This window comes from Nymphalis io, chromosome 10 (assembly GCF_905147045.1).
Source record: "Nymphalis io chromosome 10, ilAglIoxx1.1, whole genome shotgun sequence".
Taxonomy (NCBI): Eukaryota; Metazoa; Arthropoda; class Insecta; order Lepidoptera; family Nymphalidae; genus Nymphalis; species Nymphalis io.
The window spans coordinates 12344663-12366895 of NC_065897.1; the positions used below are offsets into that span (position 1 = coordinate 12344663).

At 32.0% G+C, this 22233-nt stretch overlaps 1 protein-coding gene across 2 annotated transcripts in view; it reads right to left on the bottom strand.

Moving 5' to 3' along the window:
• LOC126771437 (protein dachsous) overlaps positions 1-22233 on the bottom strand; it is a 266674-nt gene that overhangs the window by 177698 nt on the left and 66743 nt on the right. The window contains exon 1 of one of the 2 annotated variants that reach the window (XM_050491311.1): positions 7928-8023. The exons of the other annotated variant lie outside the window; for it this stretch is intronic. The gene's annotated coding sequence lies outside the window, so the exon portion shown is untranslated. Of the gene's footprint in view, positions 1-7927; positions 8024-22233 lie in introns of those variants that run through there. 2 annotated transcript variants of the gene reach the window in all.

Here is a 22233-nt window from a genome sequence, read left to right on the forward strand (position 1 = left end):
ATCATATTCATTGAAAAGGTAATGAGAAAACTAATAAATTATTTTATATATTGACTTTATACCTGGTCATGAGTTTGTTTACGTGAAAAACTTACCAAATTTTCAATCATAACTAAAACTATATATTTTTTCAGACTAGGAAACGGATATTGCTGATATATATAGCTAGATATACATTTTACAACGAACGAAACTTAATTACATATTATTATTAAAAATAATAATGTTTTATCTAAAATATGAACAGGTAAAACAGATTTCTTGATTTTAAATATTAATATTATTGTAATTAGCGTATCGCTGATTGTTATCAGCGAGGAATTTTAATAAATAGTCAAGCCATTTAGCCAATGTGCATTGAGCTCTCGGCTTATTTATAAAAAAAACGAATTAGTCGTTTCGGGAAAGAAATAGAGGTCAATATCAACTGGTTATAATTGTGCCACGGTCTTTTATATCATGATATAATTTAACAGGAAATGTATGAGAAATACCAAAAAAGTATTTCGTTTAGAAACTAATAGCAGTAAGTTTTGGTTATTTTTTCTCAAAGCGAACGAATCAATTTAAATTAAATTTTCAATAATGTCATTAGTAAGAAAAATATGTTTGTTACATGAAATAAATGGTGTTGATGTTTTCAGGAGGACTGGTCAACGTCGCTGCACATATTATAATGCATAAAAGTGCACACACACTGGTGTACGCTCTATAAGCTAACTCGCATAATCCTGTGACAGCAACCCGATAACACACGGGAGGTAGTTATTTGACAATAACTTATAATATATGTCATTATAAAAACAAGACGACAAAAACTCTTTGTTTGCGTTAAAAAAAACAATACAAAACCCAAAACATTGTACATTTGCAACAGTGCAAAGTTCTAAGGAAGCCATAGTGAATCCCATCCTGAGAATACAAACTTAAACTCAACTTAATAGCAAAATAATCAGAGCCTTGTTCCTATGTAATAGAGACCATAGTTAAATGAATTCAAGATTTCAAAATACGAACATAAACTTGTTTAAAATCGAAGGTGTGTTGTTTCCTGCAGTTTTAGACCAAACGATATGTTTCGATGGTGCAAGAGAATATTGAAATGAAAATGTAATAAAATTTTACGAGTCAACACGAGCATATTAACTTGTATATCCCTAATAAATTAACAAACCGCATTGTTTGGAAACAATAAACATTTAACATCAAAATCATTTATTATAATATCTTCATATATCATACAAATTAAATATTTGCTTGACTTTTAATTGAATTATTTAGAAAAGCTACCTAATGAAATGGTTCATAATGGTTCAAGTACACACAAGTAAAATATTTTTTGGCAGTTGACATCATCACAACCATTTTTACTTATAAAATCAATTGCAGATTGCATGGAATATCAATATAGAAATTTATTATATGTATTGTTAATAACAGACTATTTTTTTCTTTCTTATAAAATTTATACCATTAAGTAAAACGTACTAGCAAATTTAATACAGATCCTTTACAAGGAAACGTTCCAGGAATGCTAACATTATTACAGATAGTAACATTTAACGCACTGGCAACACTGAGCTGAGTTATGCTTGTGTGCGCGCTGCAGCATCGACCCGAGCTGATAAAGTGAGAAATAATGCAGTCATGTTAACCCTACGAACATACGCGACTCGAGAATTATATAAATACTAGCGATCCGCCTTACCATTTCTCGTCTAACTAATGTCGTTAATTCCACAAGATTGGACGAGTCATTTCAGCCTCAATTCGATTTTCAAAAATATTTTAATTCTTCTTTTTTTAAATATTTATTTTTATAGCTAACAAAGATACAAAATGTTATTTAATTAATGAAATTAATATGAATTTTTTAATTTTTCAAAATATATACATAAATTGATATGAAAAAACATACTTTCTAAACATCTCTGTATCCGTTCGACCGTCCGGTCCATGAAATTAAAAAGTAGTTAATGACAGTATTTCCTATTCTAACATAAAAAAAGATTGTAATTACTACAAGTAACTTGAATATTTAAATATTTGATTATATACTTAGTTTGTCGTTAAAAGATAATATTATAGATAACCGTTGAAATGCTAATTAAAATATGCATTCTAAACAAATATTAGAGTACACGGAATTACACTGTAATGTCATTAATTTATCATATATGTTTAGTCCGTGACTAAACAAATCATTTAAAATATTTAAAAAAAAAAACTAATTTATTTATTGATATTGGTAACATTATTAAAGAAAATATACAATTTAACTCAATCGTATTATTTTTATTGACCTCTTTGTCAGAGTAGCATTATATGAAAAAAAAAATAAACAGATAAAAAAAATTAAAAAGAAATGCTGGGGTAATGCTAGGAAGGAGATAAGAAATGCAAATTTAAGTGGTCCATATCTTAATCTGTTAAATGCATATAGAATTTATTTAACCGTATGTTAGTATAATAGGTGGTTGTAAAATGTGACCGTAGGCGACCAAATAACAAGATTTTGTCCTTTAAACGACAACCATTGTAACTATATCGCGCTATCCAAGGAGATCTTAGTGTTTTTGCATCGGTTTCTTTTTGTACATGGCCGGGGAAAATATTTTAATGCTTTTTGAAAAAGGTTTAATGTTTTAACACTTATTTAACTGAAGTTCTTTGTACAAATAATTTACCGAAGAGATTAGCTTATCCCTCTATTCTCATTTAAGACGCACACGAAAGTAGTATATAGGTGTGTTGTACCTCTACAACTGAGAACTTATGAAGACATACACATTTGCACACATATATAACTTGTAATTTATATTATGCTACTGAACTACGTCTTATTGAAATAATTAAATTGAGTACAAATTACAATTACGAAATGATTCATACTCTTTCAACAAGGAAGTATAAACTTTTGTATGTGTTGTTCATGCTGTAAAGTTATTTATACTACATATAATAAAGATACCGAAGCCAAAGGCCACTTACTTCTCGATTAGTTCAATAATTTAGTTCGAATTGTATAAAATTAATTTCCCTTAATGAAGACATTTTCAGTACCCGGACATATTTACAATCTCCATTCCTTTGGACCATTAAACAATATATCTGTTACCTAGCTAGTTGAAGAGGGGCGCAACATATCGTATTTAAACACTTCTAATGCGTACGCGAACTGACGTGTCAAGCAATAAAAGCACATTGCTTAAATTTCTAAAACCACATCGACACTCATTTTTATTCAATTTTAAGTATTTAGAAACCATTTTATTTTTTATCAGGCTCGAAGGACCAATTAAAATATTTAAATTTTATTGTACAATAATTTAATAAATTCTATTCTAACCGTATTATACATTATCAACATTGGTATTATCAATAACGTCAACATGGCATCCAACAGATCTCAGTCAGCAAGTAACAAGGTGCCAACGCTACGCATTTCCCCGCCGAAATAAATCTGTCGCCATTCTACCGCTTTTGAGTTATGCGCGTGCGCAACTAACAAGCCACTACCGAGTCCCTTGACGCGCCTATCCTGTCAAATGCGAGTTCATTACAACTCAGGACGTAAATATTCTCGTCTCGTAGCTACAAGTATGTCTGGTTTATTGTTGTATTTTTAAACTAAATTTGTTTTTTTGTGTTTTTCTAGTCATACTCAATAGAATGCAAATATGGTATAAATATTTATATCATCAAATTATTTAATTTTAAATAATATATCATATAAGAATCGATCTTGCCGTTCTATAGATTAGCAATTTGATGTGTTTCGAAACTACAGAATTTTATATTAATTTAAAAAAAATAATCATAAAATTGTATAAATCCGTGGCACAGGCGAGGGTTCGCGTGGGCGAGGCGTATGTTGATTTGAGTTGATATCATAATGTACCCTTAAAACAAACAAGGAGAAAGAAACATGCATGAATGTTGCATACACTAACATGCAGTTGCCCTTAAAACATCACAAGACAGGAAACTAACATAAAATTACCATATTTATCATTTTCACTGGATTAAAATACTGCTTAAAGTCTGACTAAAATGAGTAGTTATGATCCGATCGAACTAAATGACATATCTCAACAAATACACGTAAGGCACAAAGACTAGAAACAAATCGACGAAAAGAATATATTTCCAGTGGAACGTTTCAATGTAAACCCGTAAAAGTACCCACTATGTATTCCGTCATAAAACGACAAAGCACTACGTTGTAGTGATCCATTGTGTAGAGCGAGTGAGCCAGTGTAATTACGAATGAAAGGGTACTCGTATGTAAAGCAATAAGGTGTCAAAGTTATTCTTATAACGCTAATGTTCACCTAGCTAGGTAACACTATATTTGCTTTGATGATATTTATTTTATTACGTCACATCATTATTCATACGGCACAATATATATATCACATACGGCATTTATTTATGAAGTACACAATATATATATAAAATATTATACACAAGCTATTAAAAGTACAAATTGTCGTAGGTATTTATATATTTCGTCTTTTTTAACTATTTATTTATCAATACAACTGCATAATAAGGCAAAAGAGCACGCTGATTCTTTCGCTAGTACTTCTCAGATAAAAACTATTACTTTTCAGAACCTTTATTTTGACTTTCAAATTTTAATAGGTCACATTAATATTTAAATTACATTTCAAATATAACGAGCATATAATATAGTATGTAGACAAAATACTATATATATGACACAAAAGCTTGAAATTCAAACACGTTGATTTTCATACAGGATCAATAATAATGTATTTTATTAAAATACCTATAGACACTGGTAAAAACTACTAAGTTTCTTACCGGTTCTCCTCGGTAGAATCTACAATCTTAATTAAATAACACATGTTATGCAATCGAATAAAGGTTTTGATTTGAATATTTCAATAATCTAAACAAAATAAATAAAATAAATTCTCAATAATTTGCATATCAAATGTGTAATGAATTAAGATAATTTTCAGCTAAATGTCTCTTGTCCACTCAACGTATCGTTAAACCCTAATCGAAAACATAATGCGTTCAAATATTTAATTCGAATCGAAAATCGTAAGGCGATATTGTTTCCAATAAACGTTAGCGGTTTTACTTAAAGAAAAACCGAACATTAATACAAATTATTTTCATAAATATGAGGGCGAGATCGTTTTAACAAATGGCAGTGAGTAACATTTTATGTAAAATACAATTTTAATTATCGAATAATATAAACAACGATATTCGTCTTCCTGTTTTTTAGGGATTCCTTAAATCGTAATAAAAAACTGTAACTAAAAAACTCATACGATCATTCTCGTACCTGTTTGTATGCACAGTTGTCACAAATTCTCTACCTAACCTGGACGACAATTTACCCTGGACCACGGTCCATGGTTGATAAACTATATAAACTAATACACATAATTCCGTAACAGCCTGTGAATGTCCCACTGTTGGGCTAAAGGCCTCCTCTCCCTTTTTGAGGAGAAGGTTTGGACCTTATTCCACCGCGCTGCTCCTACGCAGCAGCAGGCTCCTAGCAGGTTTTCTCATTATGTTTTCCTTCGCCGTAAAGCACGAGATGAATTATAATCACAAATTAAGCACTTGAAAATTCAGTGGTGCTTGCCCGGGTTTGAACCCACGATCATCAGTTAAGATTTACGCGTTCGCGCGTTAGGTTAAGCAATTAAAGAGATACGATATAACTAAGCGTTTTTAAATTTGGAAGGGTTAAGAAGAAAATATAAAAAATAATCAAGTACATAATGTGATATTTGTGTATTAAAGATAGTATATAAAATCGTACAAATCCCCCTCCGTTTTTGAAGTCAGTGAGCCTAAAATGATGAAACTATATAACCGCTTCAAGTGCGAGTTTATTTACATTGTTATTTTGTGCGAAATATAAATATAATATTTAAATATTCATTGTTCAAAAATATCGAAAGCGAATCAGTTACATATACATATATGCTAGTAAGTATATATATATAATTGTTTGACTTTAGATATTTATTTAATTAAATCTAAATTCAAATAATTAAAACACAAAACCTTTATATACACTAGTAATTAATAAGTTAAAGTACTCATTCGTCTGAGTGATTTATATTTATATGCGGTCAAAGAAACTTCGTGAGTTTAATCATTAAATTTTTATTATCAGTAATATGCAGGGGAAACAAGAAGCGTTAATTCGAAATTATCCATTTGTTGTTGAACCTTAGGCCATTGTTGTTTGAAGCTAACAATAAGCTGTATCCATCTAAAAAACTTTCAATATGTGTAATTGACTTGCCTAGATGGTTTCATAGAATGTCTGAGCATACGCCGAAGTGTGAGCGAAGAATCATTTTAAGGATTTTATCGTTTGAGCACAAATAGTATTGAAATAAATTTTCATTTTTTATTATATAAATATAAAAAGAACCGAGATGACCCAGTGGTTAGATTCATAATTTTTTTATGTGCTTGGCAGTGAATAAATAGTACCTCCAAAAGACTAAAATTCAACATAAAAAAAATTATGAATCTGTATATAATTTCATATGTGTATGTACTAAATACTTAAATCCCGTGGAATATCAAGAGAGTTTACATGTAATTAAAAAAAAAAACATTTCTACAATGTCTCTTGTCTAAAGTGTGAAGACTTGTACCTCATTCATGTCTCCAACTGTCGGTAATAATGTTTTATCGTTATTTTAACTGCCAACGACAATAATCAAATCTTTCACGACCCCATGAAACATCAGGTGAATGTTTGTATCTCGTTTTATTTTGTATTGTAACATATCTCATTGTGAATGACATTCTTTGCATAAATTAATTATTAACATCTTAACACATTGTATTAAGTTAATGTATGTAATAAGCCGAGATGGCCTAGTGGTTAGAACGCCTGAATCTTAACCGATGATCGTGGGTTCAAACCCGGGCAAACACCACTGAATTTTCATGTGCTTAATTTGTGATTATAATTCATCTCGTGCTTTACAATGAAAGAAAACATCGTAAGGAAACCAGCATGTGTCTAATTTCACTGAAATTCTGCCACATGTGTATTCCACGAACCCGCACTGGAGCAGCGTGGTGGAATAAGTATTCTTCTCAAAAAAGGAGAGAAGGCCTTCAGCCCAGCAGTAGGACATTTACAGGCTGTTACGGATGGTGTAAATATACATATTTAGCGATCTGTGTGCGATTGCAAACACAGATAATATTTTCTAGCTTTTAATTTATTTAATATTCGCTTCAATTTTTATAAGAATGTTCTTACTTTGAATCTTTAAAAGAAAACACGAATACATACGGTCCTGTTCAAAATTATCTATAATATGTATTCGTTAATAAAACTGGTGAAAAAAAGTCGATTCCATTACAAGCTAACGCTCGCTCGCACAGTTTTATGTATTCATATTTTCACATTTATTTGGTATTGCCAATTAGAATGATCATAAAACGACTACGCCATTACGGGAGGTCTCTGATATCTTGGATTATACGAGTGCAGATTACGCCGAGCAAAGGAATACAGTGTTTTAAATGAACCCACATATATCTTAAGTGTTTACCCGCTCTTTGGGTTTATATATTTACGGGAAATATGCAAATTCTACTAATTATAATTTGTTTTTATCAGGTCTCTTAGTATTATAGTTTTTAAGACGATTGAAAAGCGTGCTACGATACCACATAGCTAACACCGATATGTTGATTTTACTAAGAACTCTAGTTGGCTTATGATATAGCAAATTGGGTCCCAGGTTCGGATTCCGTGATGCTACAATCTGTTGAACAGTTACTATTTATTTCTAGTATACTATTAAATTCAAAATTTCGTGTCGATTAAATGAATTTGAAAGAACACACACACATGTACACACAACAGTCTTGTAAATACATTAAAAAAAATTACTCATAAATATTTTCCCGTGTGTTTACTTCAATTGGGTTCAGTTGTTACACGATATTGCGTCGAAAGCTTCAAGTTATTCCCGTATATATTATATAAACCGAAACTCGGTTTAAGAGCAGTTTTAATTAAGTTCCTGATTGATTAATCGTAAATCTTTTATGTGATTTAAAAACAAATATAACGTAGCTGTATTTTTTATCTTATTCATTACCGTTTTTTATTACCAGTGCATTCTTGAGGGTACTTTATTCGTTTTTCGTGCAAACCGCTTATAACGTATATATTTTGAAGAGATTATACACGAGTCTTTCAATAAATTTAAGCTTAAGGTTTTAGAATATTACTTTAAAAAAATATATAATATTTTATACAATTGTTAATAAACTAATTTTTTTATTTAAAGTTATGTGTTTTTTAAATCTTATTATTTTGTATTTTTTATCAAATTCTATAATCATTTCAAGAAAACTCCAAATTTATCGTTTATTTATTTCATATTTAATCAATGCCTAATCAAGATAACTATTTAGAAAATCAATAAATACTCTTTTTTATAAATTTATTAATTATTTCCAATTATTTTAAACAGCAATACTTAATATTGTTCTGTTCCGGTTTCAAGGATCAGTGAGCTAATGTAACAATAGGCACAAGGGACATAAAACCTTATTTTCCAATGTTGGTGGCGCATTAGCGCTATAAGGGTTATTTAATAATTCTTGAAGTACGTTGTCTATGGGCAGTAGTGACACATACCATTGACTCATTTGTCAGTTTACCTATAACTAAAGACCAAATAAACTTTCACACAAACTTTTTCAAACAAATTCTACATTAATTTGATTTCCAATATATATATCTCGTTTCTTTAATAGTGGGCAAATATAAACATGTTTGTTTTGAGTATCGGTTGCCATTTATCTATGTATTTTATTAACAGTATGTATCAGTAAGTTTAGGCTTAGTAACGACCTCACGAACTAACGTTACCGCACAAAACACAATACTGTACGTCGAATCATATATGGAAATAACTGTTCTTCACTCGTTGGTCTAGTGGCTACATGTAAGGCCGCAGACCCGGAAGTCCTGGGTTCAAATCCCAGGTCGGGCTAATGAAATGTTATTTAGATTTTCTATCGAAAATTCTCAGTAGCAGCCTGGAGTTTGGAAGTTGGAATTATGTACACTCCCGTGCCTCGGACAGCACGTAAAGCCGTTGGCCCTGCACCTGAACTCCTTGCGGTCGTGTCGGATTGCCGTCCCATCGGGTTATGAGAGTTAGGGAATAGAGAGTGCACCTGTGTTTGCGCACACACTTGTGCACTATAATATGTCCTGCGAAGTTGGCTAATCTCTCTTAAGATTGACCGCCGTGGCCGAAATCAGTCTGGAGGACTATTATTATTATATATAATATATATACACATATACATTTACCCGCACTGAACGAACGTGACGATTTAACCCCAAACCTCACCCGAGAGGAAAGCTGGTATGTTTAAACGCTTGTATTGTACTGTTTACATATACTATAAGTAGATTTTTAGCAATAAAATATAAGTTTTATTACAAGCAAATAATTCAACTTTTAAGTCATTAAAATCACGTTTAATATGTTTTAATGATTTACGAATCTTCAAAAATTGACGTTATTTTATTGTGTTTTTTAACGGGCAACTCTTAATTTATTATTTTCGTTTATAAGTCGTCAGGGACGAAGTTATTACAGAAGTGAAAACGTAACGTTAATATTTATGTATAATGACCAATAAAAAGTTATTTGAATGACATAAATTCTCTGTGAAGAGGTATAAGAAACTGTTTTTTAGTGTTACGTTTAATTATCTCGATTCAAAATGAATCTTTACAAATAAAAATATAATTTTACTCACCTTAAAACACAATTGTTATTTTTGGGATAAGAAATAGAAAAATCGCTATTTCTTTCGCTAGTCTTCAGTACCATATATAAGTTCCCATCGATAGTTCTATTAACTTTAGAACCGAGGGTAGATTTGACAATCAATAACCAAGTATTAAGCCGCGCATTCACATCTTAAAGTTGAAATCAAAAATCCTTTCTTATCGATTGCTTACGTTATAAAAAACCTGACCTTTGTTTTATATTTCAATTTTCTACACTCAAAAGTTTTAGATGTGCGTTGATAGTCAGTTAGGAGAAACGATCTTATAAGTTTAAATTTGGATTTGACTTCTACTTTAACTACATGCCGCCATAAATAGGCAGTAAACCTAATGCTAAATGTTGATTTTGTTTTGTAAAATTTTATATAAAAATAAGTTTTTGAATCACGCTAACGTTTATATAAGATCGCGCTGATATATAGGGATCTCGATTCTCGACTTTTTAAATATAGAATTGGTATTTTTGAAACGTATTGTTTTAATGCAATTACCACGAAATTGTACCGAGTGTCAGACGTAACTACGAAAGTGGGTTTTTGGATAGTAAACGTACACCTTTATTTAATTCTTTGGAAAGATGCCATATCCACTGCACAACTCGAGGTTCGAATATCAGACATTTTATGCAAATAAAATTTATGATTTTTTTTGTCAAACATTCCCCAGTAGTTGATTAGCTCACTGGTGGTAGGGCTTTGTGCAAGCTCGTCTGTGTAGGTACCACCTACTCATCAGATATTCTACCGCAAAGCAGCAGTACTTGATATTGTTGTGTTCCGGTTTGAAGGGTGAGTGAGACAGTGTAATTACAGGGACAAGGGATATAAAATCTTAGTACTCAAGGTAGTGGCGCATTGGCTATGTGAGCGATGTTGACATTTACAATGCCAATGTCTAAGGGTGTTGGTGACTTACCATCAGGTGGCGCATATGCTCATAAACCTTCAAATTCTATAAAAAAAGCTTGCCCATAGACGGTTATACACTGTCGCACCTCGGTATAAACTCAAATAGTTGCATTCTACTATCTTTTTGATTACCACCGGTCTAAGGCGATACGTTACAAGTAGTAAAAGTTGTCATATAAAATATCCTGACACTCGTGTGGCCTTAAGATTAATTAAACATGGGGTTAAATTAACCAGTAGCGTCATAATATTTTAATTGCTCCTCAAGTCACGAGGAACCTTCGATCCCCGTACAATATCGTTACAAGATACCGCCACTATAAAGTGAAGTGCTGCGCTTACTATTAAATTAATATTTAATCGACGTTATAAGAATATAACCAAATAATTGGCGCGCGATGATCCTGACGCTGTGGTATTTGAAGAGCCGTTGGCGTTTAAATCAGCCTTTAAGGTTCGGGACATTGGGACGCTGAAGCGATTGTATATTATCATTAATTTCCGTGACATTATAATATGAAGGTATGTGACGTCAATTAATTGTATGGACATTTCTTTATTCTACTTATATTATAAATTTGGCATAACACAAAGGCTACATAACGTCTGACCTCTACCTTAACATGGACAAAGCCGCGGACTGAAGCTAATATTATAAATCTACAAAACCAATATGTCGGTTTATATAACTTCAAAATACTTATAAGAAGAACTATACATATTATGTTTTATGTATGTTATATTTAGTAGCTCACTTTAAAAATTAACAAATGCGAAATAATTTAGTCCTGCATATTTGCATATATAAATACATAAATCGCTATATCTCCCGCTAACGCCTATACCGTGTCAGCAACCCTAACGCAAGCGAGGATACTATTTGTAAATAATCAATTCGCAACAATGTATTGTTGCGACTGGCTTCCATTAATATGTTCCGTATCAGCGTATTGTTTTCTTAGTTTCAATTTACGACTTACGTTCTTAAATCGTGCTTTGTTTTTATAGAAAAAAATATTAACAAAGTTCAAAGATAACAAACTAGGAGTACTAATACTAGGAGTACTACTAGGGCTACTTCAGTAGTAGAAAGTTCTGGATAAAACCTCTACATTAACTAAATAAGAGTTATTGTATAAAGAAACGCACACAAATAACCTATCTAATCTGTTGTGAGTATGCGTGACACTGCTGGAAGTATCTTCTTATTTCGTCAACCTTGATGATGATCTTGTGTTCTATGCCATTAATTACACTGGCTCACTCACACTTCAAATGTGATATCCACTACATTATATCACGTAACGTAAAGAGTATTTAGTCATTTATTACGTACGTTATTACTGTGTTATATATTATAGGTAATTGAAAAAAATAATTCATAACTCTGTAATGATCGATGGGATTTATTACTGTATCTACAACTGCTAATTGGTGCGTGTGACATGCGCGCGCGCAGCATAAGTGTTAAATGATCGAATTCTATTTATATCTTCGCTAAGGGGTTTTAATAAGTTGACATTTAATTAACCGTTTCACCGTCTTTTTTCTTGTCTTACAGGCATTTATTAATAGTAATATAATAATATGTTATCCTGGGACATTTTTCACACACGGCCATCTGATCCCAAATTAAGCTTGTACAAAGCTTGTGCTGTGGAAACCAGACAACTGATATACTACATATACTACTTTTCTTTTATAAATACATACTTTTATAGATAATTACACCCAGACTCAAGACAAACAGACAATTTCAGGCATACAAATGTCTGTCCTGGGTGGGAATCGAACCCACAACCTTTGGCGTGATAGGCAAGCCAACCACGCCAACCGGCTCTTCAAATATTAGTATTCCTGATAGTCCTCTCCTCATCATCTTATCTTCTCATCCTTCCACATCACTCACACATGTTCCTATGGTAATAGTCGATAGGAAATCGATACCCCCCCCCCTTTACTCCCACTGAAGTTACTTTAAGCACGTGGTGTTTCGTTCACCAACTCATTTCGTGTTCCATTCATTCAATATCAACTAAAATCATTCTATAAGCAGTAATATTTTAACAATCCTTTTATTCCGACATCGGCACCAGTGAGAGGCAAAAATAAATCAACATTAAAACTTGAAACGAAAAATTAATACCGCATAGAGTTGTTTAACGTAGGGTCCAAGTTAAAGGAGAATTGCCTGCAAATATCCTGGAACATTATTCACGCACGGCCATCTGATCCCAAACTAAGCAGAGCTTGTACTGTGGAAACCAGACAACTGATATACTAGATACACTACTTTTTTTTTGTTAATACATACTTATATAGAAAATTGCACACAGACTCAGGACAAACAGACATGTCAATTTTCTTTTGGGGTTTTTTTGTGTAAAAAACTGAATATGTAAATGGCCCAATTAATGGTAAGTTGTCTCCACCGCCCATAGACATTGGCAATGAAAGAAATATTAACTACTCCGCATATCGCCAATGCGCCGCCAACCTTAGTACGAAGGCTTCGCGTATGAAGGGGAACGCAAAGGGCTTGGACAAAACCCTACCTATAATAAAGCTAACCTAACGTACTATAAAGGATCAACAACTTTTTTTTCTTAAACCGTGATTTTCTCTAAAGCTGTAACGGTATTATTAATAAGTCATGTGATGTGTGAATAGTTACACCATATTTTGTCTCTATCGCTCACTAGTAATTCAACGTTGGAAGAAAGATGATAAAGCATTATGCAACCATACAACCACTATAACGCTTATTAAATTAAATATCGAATTAATCGAATATAAAAATCGATTCTCGAATTAAATATCTAGACTTCTTACGATTTTATTATACAGCCAAATATTCATAAATATCATATCAGAAGAATGGTGAAGAATTTTGCAATATATTTTTAATTTTTATCGACATTATATAAAAACTACAAATGACTATTACAGATAGCTTGAATGTGATTTTTTCAAAATATGCGTAAAAAATTTTTATCAGCAAATACAAAACGTTCATATGTTAACTTGTACCAAACTTGCGAACAGTCGTACCGCAGTATAAAGACCCGATAGACCGCAACCGCCATTCGAAATAATACCGTACAATTGCCCGTGTACCCGCAAATAGCCTCCGAAATTGTTTCTCCACCAAACAATGTTGCAATTATTTAAAAACGAATTTTACATTTTTGTTTCATTTATGAAAACCTTCAATATCCTTGACATGACATATTATAGTGGGTTTCAAATGAATTAGTCGGTAGTAAAAACCTTATATCTACGGAACACTAAAGTATAAATTGATTTCATTTTCGTTTTACAAAACATTTCTAGATAGATCATTTAGTTAATGCCTATTAAACCTTTCTGGTTAATTATTGTGCTAAGATTTTATGTTCATTCTAGCGCAATGAGTAATAGCCTGTAGATATAAACGCACATTAAATTTTACTACGTATAAGTAGTAAAAAATTGATTGCCAATCTGAATCCAATTAACCTTACTATATATAAATTAACATCAAAATAATTCGATATAACCTTGAAAATAAATTACAATTATTAAAGTTATCGATGTAATTGACAACACTATTGCAATATATAAAGTGCAATTCGAACAAAACAGCGTTACATTTAAACTAACACAATAAAGTCATTAAAAGGTTTACACGCCGTCGTCTGTCGAACAGCTCCGCGGCCAATTAAAATGAACTAGTGTTGCGCCAATCGCCATATCGATAAAAACAGTCATGACATAAATACAAGTCGACGCCGTGAAGGCATTACTAAGTTTCCTTTTTAAGTCGCCTCCTATAGTGTCAAGTAGCGATCAACGAAAAAAATAAAACTTCCTACTGCAATTACTATATACGTTGATAAATAAACGCTATCCTGAGTAAATGATATGAACGCTTAGTCGATAATTACCATTGGACTTATATAGTAAATGACGTCACAGCTGTCCGTTCGATGCAACGATGTTTATTGAAATGATTTAATTAATTAATCGTACGTTATTTTATTTTATATGAATCGTAACTAAATTTAAATATTCACACACATACATACGTATAGATAAATACGCACACGTACATTTAATAATTTTGGCGGGAAATTTAAAAAATATGCCGTTACTAATATTGTTTTTTATTTCAATACAATAAAACCATGTTGAGATAGAACATTTTGTTCTTCATCTTCTAAGGGATTTATTAGAATCTTCAGTTATTAGTCAGATAAATGTTCTGTTTGTTCTCCTCTGAGGAGAGCTCCGCCAAGCCACGAGCGGAGTAAAGCACGGGAGAGGCCGCGGATGCGTTATATCAACACGATCCCGCAACCTCTCCGATACGTGCCGAGGACGGCCATCGCAATGGTTTTATTGGGAAAAATTCCCACATAACCCAGTCCCCCCCCCCCATGGGAGCTGGGTACCTTTCTGAAGGTTTCCACTGCGAGAAAAAAAAGACCTGTTTGTTGTAATTACCTAACGTGGAACAACAATGCATTGTATTATTGAAGTGTGAATCTGTTAGTGTTATTACACACACATAAAATCTAAGACTTCATGTTTGGCAAGCTTAGAGCACCTTAAATAATGTATTATTAAATAACAAATCTATTATAGGCAAGTGATTATATTACCGCTTCCGCTATCATAAAAATAAAAAGCTGCAAAATCTAAATGGCACGCTAAAAATAACATTATTAATAAAAACAGTTCCCAATCTGAGAGACACTTAGTGAATTTTTAGAATTATCAATTTTGAAGTAGGTTTAAAAATCGAACACATAAAAAATATCTAAGTGACAAGTTAAATTGCAAAAAGGAAATTACTTTAATAACTTCATTATGGATGTAATTATTTATTGCAATTCTAACATCAGAACATTGTATTAATTGAAAATAAATCTATTTACACGCAATCAAATTGACACCTCCATTACAAAAGCGGGTCACAGTGGCAAGTTGTGAACTAATAAATCAAGACGCGTCCGCATTCTGTCACTCGATGACGACAGTCGATAGTGAGGCTACGACTATCGACATTCGACTATACATCGAAACTTTTCATAAATTATTTTGCGTTGTTTGACCGAATTAAATTTTAACGGACAAAAAAAAAGATCCTTTTTAAAAATTTGTCACAATTATTCTAACACGCCAATATTACTGTATGTCTAACGTTGACTTACTATCAAGTTACTCATTTGCCGAAAAAAGCCGAGATGGCCTAGTGGTTAGAACGCGTGAATCTTAACCGATGTTCGTTCAAACCCGGGCAAGCACCACTGAATTTTCATGTGCTTAATTTGTGATTATAATTCATCTCGTGCTTGAACGGTGAAGGAAAACATCGTGAGGAAACCTGTATGTGTCTAATTTCATTGAAATTATGTCACATGTGTATTCTACCAACCCGCATTGGAGCAGCGTGGTGGAATAAGCTCTAAACCTTCTCCTCAAAAAGGGAGAGGAGGTCGTAGCCCAGCAGTGGGATATTAATAGGCTGTTACTGTTACTCATTTGCCAGTCTACCTACCTGACGAATAAATAAATATAGCGCTTCGTGTAGTTAAACCTTCATGGCTTACACTTTTTTATATGTTAACATAAGCTCCTCTTTCTATAAAAAAATAGGTGAAAAGTGAGCAACAAAGCGTAGGTGCAGTAGTAGAGAAAAATTATTAACTTGTTCGCTTTACGTTCCCACTTAGTTCTTGCACCGTCTGCACAGAAAACATTTCATCTTACGTTGTTTCTGTAGGCGATGTGTTACCTGTCTATTCAATAATTCATATCTTTAACGTGCAAAGACTCCTATTTAACACCCCGACAGCTAGACAAACAAACAAACAGGTTTTACATTACTATGCACATCGCGGCTCACAAAACAATGAGACGCTTTTTGTTTTTTTTTCGGTCGATTAAACGGCCATTTTGTAGGCATACAGCCACTTTGAGCTATGGCGTATAAGGGGAAAGAATTTCGTATGCCGTGTCTTGTATTGAGCTCGCATTCCTTGTGGCGTCTTTTTATTTCGGTCGGATAAACGTTACAGCTAATAATGCACTTTATTTGTTCAAGTGACTTTTGTAGACGAACAAAAGGCGTTAAGTAAATACGCCCTTTACTACAAAATACTTTTTAAAATATTATACATAGGAATTAGAAAGTTTGAACACATAGCGATCAAGCTAAGTCGAAACAAGTGAAGAAACAATAAATTATGAAGTATATTCCCAAACAATAAATAAATATCATTAATTTTGACCTGCCTCGTTCGTCCTGTGACTAGCTCATTAGGCTGCAGATCTCGAGGTCCTAGGTTCTAACCCTGGCTCGGCCCAATAAAATGTTATCGGCTTTTCTGTCATTAAATTCTCAATAGCAGCTCGTTATTTGGAAGTTGGTTGCTTACACTCCCGTGCCTCGAAAAGCACGTATAGCCGGTCGTGGCAGATTGTCATCCCATCAGATTACGAGAGTGAGGAAATAATTAATGCACACATGCGCACTATATCTCGTGCATAGTTTTCTATTCTTTGTTGTAAATAGCCACTTGGGTCAAAATCAGTCAGGAGAACATTTTCTACTATTTTTTTACTATTTTTTTGTATTATTTTCATTTTGAAAAGACCTTTTGAAATATTGTACCGATACATAGAAAAGCTACGGTCATATTTCAACTATTTCTGACCTTTTACCAAAATATTTTAAGATTTTCAAATCGTTTTTAAGATACACAAATAAATAGTATCTTATATAAAATTGTAAATGTAAATAAGCAGTAAATAAACATATACCAATTGTTACCCTTTAACTTATTTAGTTACTGCAATAGTAAAGTTCATGTTGGTTGTTTATATGGATGGCTTCATTTATATCGTTGTCTGTATTGATTGCTTCATATGCTTAAATATTTTAACTGCCTTTAGTTTCTTTTATAATCAAATGGTAGACAAGCGAAAACGTGATGGTAAGTGGTCAAAAGTTTGCACTGGCACTGCATGAAACATTACCTACACCTTAAATTCATGAACTAACTCACTTAGCAAATCGATATGTTTGGTGGTAGAATAACCTACCTCTGAAAACTGCACATCTATTATTGTAATAGTGTTGTGCACGCGAGCGTAAGTTTTTTATTGTGCATGCCTTCGCGTGGACTTGCTCAATTACGTAAGACTGTCGTAATTTGTGCTACCCTCAAGTATGCAAATTTCGATACAATTTTACATGACTCGTTGAGTTACTAGTTAGACGTGAACGTTGACTGCAAATGTTTAATCTATAAATATAAAACGTAATGTCCTGATTTACTGACTATCAACACACAGCTTAAGCTATTATAGTTAGAGACTTAAGATTAGAAGGAAATGTTCATTTCGTGATATAGAGGCGCTCTAAGAAATATATTTGTGAAGTTTAATTTCAAGAAGGGCGCCGCACCTCTGTCGTCTTCATACAATCATATGTAACGGTCATTTTTTTAGCACACAATGATATTTGTCTACAATAAATATGACCATAAGTTTTTTTTTTAATTAGACAAACGTAAGATATATATTTAAGGGTTGCTACGTCAACGAATTGATACAATAAGTGATACAACTCATTTAATATTTTAATATTGCTATCAAATATTTATAAGCAAATATTGTTAACATTCAGATGGTGATTTTAATAGCGGTTTATAAAAATGTTTGAGAAACAACGCTTATGAGTAATATACAAAGGAGTTACCCGATTAATGTTCAAATGTATTGACTGGTTACAGGCAAGTCAGTAGCGACAGTTTCAAGTTATTAGTCAAAACATTTGCTGCAATTTATCGATAATAAATTTAATGCATTGAAATAATATGTATATAATAAATATCTGTCCGTATGTTCGAGCGAACGAAACACTTATTAATATTGATCCATTAATAAACACAAACAAAGTTTTCGTTTAAAAGATAAATAGCAGCTTACCCGCTATAGATTATTAATTTTTAAATAAAAGCAAATTTCATTAAATAAACATATTTAACGCTTACGTTGTAAAAGTTTTTGTATTTACTTATTAGTGTAAGTTTTAGAAAAAGTTACGTTGAACCACTTACTCACGAGTGGGAACAATTACCATTCAATACACTTAAGCCTTTTTATCAAGGTAGAATAGACAAAGTAATAGTTAAATTCTTGTATATAACTCGTTTCAAGGATCAAGACCTCTGGGTGTGTATCGTATCTTAAATGACATTAATGTTAAATACTAAATGTCAAAATCGTTTATTTTATTTCAATGAGACTCAATATATTGTTTTAACGATAGGAACTAATGTCTACTTTAGAATGCCTAAAACAAACTTACATATCATTATATCTATATACAACATAGCTTGGGTACATTATAGGTTTTTTTTTTTTAAAGATTAATCGTCAGAGACAAAATGATATCGAGTATTAAGTTTATTTTTTTAATTTTCTTTTCATCTGTGCGCGTATTTAGTAGAATAATTAATTACGTTCTTAACTTTGACAATTAATAAATAAAAATATTATCTTAAATCATTGATAAATAAGGTATATTATATATACAACATTATATAGATGATAAAAAATCTTTCACGTATTTGTTGTTATTCTGGCAGGATATATAAATTTAATTATATTTTATTAACATACATACATAAACTATTAAGAGGTGTTGCTGGTTTTTCTCTGTAATAACTTTAATTTATGTATTTATATTTATGTATTTATATTAAATTTTCAACGACTTTATTATTTATTTATTAAATGTTTTGTTTAAATCAGTAGCAGTTTTATTTTATGACAATAAAATATTCTAAAAAAAATATATTATGTCATTTCTATTTGAATTTTAAACCAATTCGGCTCTTAAATAAACGTAAACAGAGTACATTTTACAGTGTACTAGTTAATAAAATATATAGCTTTATCAAACAATTCTTTAATGGAATTCGTTTGCATATCATTCTGGTACAGAAGCTATTTTTAAAATAAGAACATATATAAGACATTAAATGTAAATCATTATATATATAGTTAAGAATAACAGCATGTGAATGTCCCACTACTAGACTGAGGCCTTCTCTCCCTTTTGAAGAGAAGGAATGGAGCTTATTCCACCACGCTGCTCCAATGCGGTTTGGTGTAATACACATGTGGCAGAATTTCAGTGAAATTACACACATGTTTCACACGATGTTTTCCTTCACCGTAAAGCATGAGATGAATTATATTCACACATTAAAATTCAGTGGAGCTTGCCCGGGTTCGAACCCACGATCATCGGTTAAGATTCACGCGTTCTTACCACTGGGCCATTTCGTTATAGTCATCGTATATAAGTTTAAAAAGATATTAAAAACGACTGTTAATAATTCCTTGTCTACAATTCGGTTTCAAATATTACATTAGTTTTGCATAAACTTCTTAAAACCGGTAACTTTAGTTTATTATAAATTGATTACAAGACATTAATTCTAATTTTATATCGTGATGTTTATTTGTTATATATTAGTATGTTATATACGAAACATCTTAATATCCAACATAATTAAGTTTAAACAACTTTTTTATGTATATATGTATGTAATCATTTATTATAAAATATATTTAAAATAAAAAATAAAAAAATTTAAATAAGCAAATAAATTACTTTAGTGTTTTCAAATAGTTATACGTTTGGCTATTGTAATTTGTCAAAAAATATAAATAACGTCAAATTCCAGGAATCACTTGATGGATCTCCGACCTCGCCAAAGACCAGCTCTTACGACAGTCATACAAATGGCGTATTTTTTATTTGTAGGTATAAGGCAGGCAAATAGTCTGTTTAATACAATGTGGTCACCACCGCCCATAGACATTGGCGATTTAAGATATGAACCATTCCTAACGTTGCCAATGCGGCACCAACCTTGGGAACTACAATATTCCTTATGCCTGTAGTTATATTAGCTCACACAGCAACAGTACTAAGTTATAAGTGTCGGGGTAGAATTTCTAATGAGTGGATGGTGCCTACCATCTACTAAAATGTATACTTTCAAAGTTTCAAATACATTTAGATTTTGTTATATACGATGAATTAATTTATTAAAACGTTTTTAAAATTTAAATTATCAGAAACACTCGTGTATCTCAACATCTAAACATTTCAAGTCGAGGCTGTTTCAAGATTCAAGATTTTAAAGTGAAGTTTCATGTGATTTGTTACCTTAACAAATAATCCTTGTTTACCCAATGTGACGGACAACGTGCGCAGAATGTTATATAAACACTCACCCCCCGCCGTTGCCTTTATTGTGTTACAGCTGATCATATCGCGCTTACCTGCAAATGACAAAAAAATACATTAAAAACTTCGTTCCTCTCATTTAAGTTAGCTAGAAAAGTGACAATTGATGCTATTCGAAGCACCTATAATACATGTGGCAAGAATTCATTTGATTGTGTGTTCTATCTTATATTAGTATATGACATGAAAGTACAAGCTAATAAAATATAACTTAAATAATATTATGTTAGACACTTAAAAAATATGTATTACATTCAATATACAAAGACTATGTGTGTATGTCCTTTTAACCCTTTCCTGAATTTCTAAATTTAAATTATTTTAATAAACATGTCTATAATTATTTAATCGATAAAGTACCTATTAGTAAGTCTACTGTTGGTAGGGCTTCGTGCAAGCTCGTCTGGGTAGGTACCGACCACTTATCAGATATTCTACCGCAAAACAGCAGTACCTGGTATTGTTGTGTTCCAGTTTGAAGAGTGAGTAAGCCTGTGTAATTACAGGCACAAGGGACATAATATCTTAGTTCCCAAGGTAGGTGGCGATTTGGCGATGTAAGCAATGTTTGAAATTCTTTACAATTCCAATGTCTATGAGCGTTGGTGACCACTTACCATCAGGTGGCGAATATGCTCATCCGCCTACGTATACTATAAAAAAGTAAAATTACCTAAAATAAGTGTTTCAAACCTTTCGTACTTCTAAACGTCTCCATGAATAGATTTCAATTTGTTTTTTATCACATATAAATAATTAAATTAGTCAACAATTGTTTGTGAAAAGCCGGTAAGTCATCTAGCCATCATCAAATTCCTCCCAGAACGAGACAAAGAGAGCGTAAACACGAAGCAAGATGAACGTGTATGATAAATTCAAAAGATAGACTTTACTGAGAACTGCTTTATCTCGGCGGTATAAGACACAAGCGAAAGCGGAATTTCATATTTAACTCGATCATTGTTGTCGTTAAAATCCGGCAGACGTTGACCTACCTGTTTGTCAGCCAATTGTCATAACGTTTGCGATAATTTTAACAGTGTATATGTTAATGTTTTTCAACGTCCTCTAGCGGTGAGTTACACAAAGTGAATAGAATGCAGACGTTTTTCATGTATAAAATACATAATATATATACTAAATTTCATGGTGTT